This window comes from Myotis daubentonii, chromosome X (assembly GCF_963259705.1).
Source record: "Myotis daubentonii chromosome X, mMyoDau2.1, whole genome shotgun sequence".
Lineage (NCBI taxonomy): Eukaryota > Metazoa > Chordata > Mammalia > Chiroptera > Vespertilionidae > Myotis > Myotis daubentonii.
The window spans coordinates 3,695,687-3,697,705 of NC_081861.1; the positions used below are offsets into that span (position 1 = coordinate 3,695,687).

Consider the following 2,019-nt stretch of genomic DNA (forward strand, 5'->3'; position numbering starts at 1 on the left):
ACCAGTTGCTATGATGTGCACTGACCACCAGGGGGCAGACGCTCAACACAGGAGTTGACCCCTGGTGGTCAGTGCGCTCCCACAGCCAACCTCCTGTGGCCCCTCCCCCAGGCTGGCCCTGATTGCCCTGATGGCTGGCCAAGCCAAGGGACCCACCCGTCCACAAATTGGTGTACCAGGCCTCTAGTTAAAATATATTCTATGAATAATTTAGCTGATCAGCTCTGGCCCGGGCAAGAGAAACTGTGCCTGTCCCAAACTGCACCAACCTGTTCAAGGGCATTTACCTGGTGCAGTGTTTATTTATCTTTGCTGTTTCAGTAGCTTTGACTTAAAGTAACCTCAGGTGTGGAAGGCTGCCATTCAGGAATTCCAGAAGCTGTTCTCTCTAGCTCACTTTGTTCCCTGACCCCAAAGACAAAATTTGTGGTCATTTATTTTATTTTATTTTTGCTTGTATCTCTTCCACATCTGAACTCTTTTTTTATTTTTTACTGTGTCCCGGGTTTCTTTATTAAAATCAATGATAGGGGATTAAAATCAAGAGCATCACTGAACTTCACCTTCCTGCCAACCAGCTCCCCAAACTCCTGCCCCCACACCATTTGTGCTAATTCTCTAGTGAAAGGAACTTAATCCCAAAGCCCTGGGACAATCTCAGGTTCTTTCCCTTGCTCCCCGGCCTGGGAAGGCAGGCAGCTCAGTTTGAATGCATGGGAGAGCCCAGAGTGGTGATGGGCACAGCGGGAAAGGCCTCACCCTCAGGGAACTGGACCATGGAGTACAGCGTAGTGAAGTGAGGGCCCGCATAGCCTGGGCCAAAGTGGGGCCCTGGGGCCACAGGAAAGGATACTGGTCCCCCAGAGAAAGGAGGCCTGGGAGCCTCAAAATCCTCTCATTGAGAATAGTCACTGCTCAATCATTTGCCCTTCTGGCGACGGTTGCAGAACCGCACTCGGACCATGTCCTTCGCCAGCCCGAACTGCTGGGCATTGTGGCTGATCTGCTGCAGGGCGGGCTTCGGGCACTGCAGGAACATGTTCTCCAGGTTGCCCTTCACTCGGGTCTCCATACTCGTCCGCTTTCTCTTTCGGGCCTGCAGCAGGGTCTCTGGTTTGCGTATCTCCTGCAGGTTCTCCTTGTTGTCAGCTCCCTCCACCCACTTCTGCAGCAGGGGCCGCAGCTTACACATGTTCTTCAAACTGAGCTGCAGAGCCCCAAAGCACAGATGGTCATTTGGCTGAACACCTTGCCAAAGAGAACGCCCAGAGTAAGCCCCACATTGGCCTGAGTGTACCCCAGAGTGATCCTCTTCTGCTTCAGGAGCTTGGCGAATTGCTCCATGTCCTTCTGCAGAGCTCTCATGCTCTCCTCCTCAGAGTTGGGCTCCAGCTCCTCCTTGTCCAGCTTCAGGGCCCCAGGCAGGGCAGCACAGGGCTTGGGGGAGGCCCCCTCAGAGTTCCTCTCCACCCCGGCTCCTGCCTCATCCTCATGCTGGGGGGCCTCCAGGCTGCCTTGGGGTGCCAGCCCCACTCCAGCCTGAGGTCCACAATAGGCCATCCCCCCGCAGAACTCATATGGCGGGGGGTATGGGGGGAAGCCCTGGGTGCAAGCCCCAGCCGGATGGCAGACCCGCCGGAGGGCCCTGGAAGCCCAGCCAGGTCGGAGGGTCAACCCAGCCCGGCTCCCGCCCTCCTTGCCCATCACCTCCACCACCTGGTGGGGGTGAGAAGGCAAAGTTGAAAGCCAGGGGTCCTGCCATGGGAAGGATGGCACCCCAAGCCGGGGGCCTGGTGGAAGGAACTGAACTCTTTTAAAGAGACATTTGTAACTTTTTATTTTAAATTTAGATATAGAGAAATAATTTTAGATATAGAGAAATATTGCAAAAATAATAAAAAAGAAGCCTCATGCTCTTCACCCAGCTTCCACTAATGTTAACATCTTATATACCAACTAGAGGCCCAGTGCATGAAATTTATGAACTGGGGTTGGGGGTGGTGGGTCCCTCAGCCCAGA

The 2,019-nt window shown here is 54.0% G+C and overlaps 1 pseudogene; it reads right to left on the reverse strand.

The window, feature by feature from the left end:
• Positions 1-451: 451 nt before the first annotated feature.
• LOC132224143 (POU domain, class 5, transcription factor 1-like) lies at positions 452-1,762 on the reverse strand (annotated as a pseudogene).
• Positions 1,763-2,019: the final 257 nt, after the last annotated feature.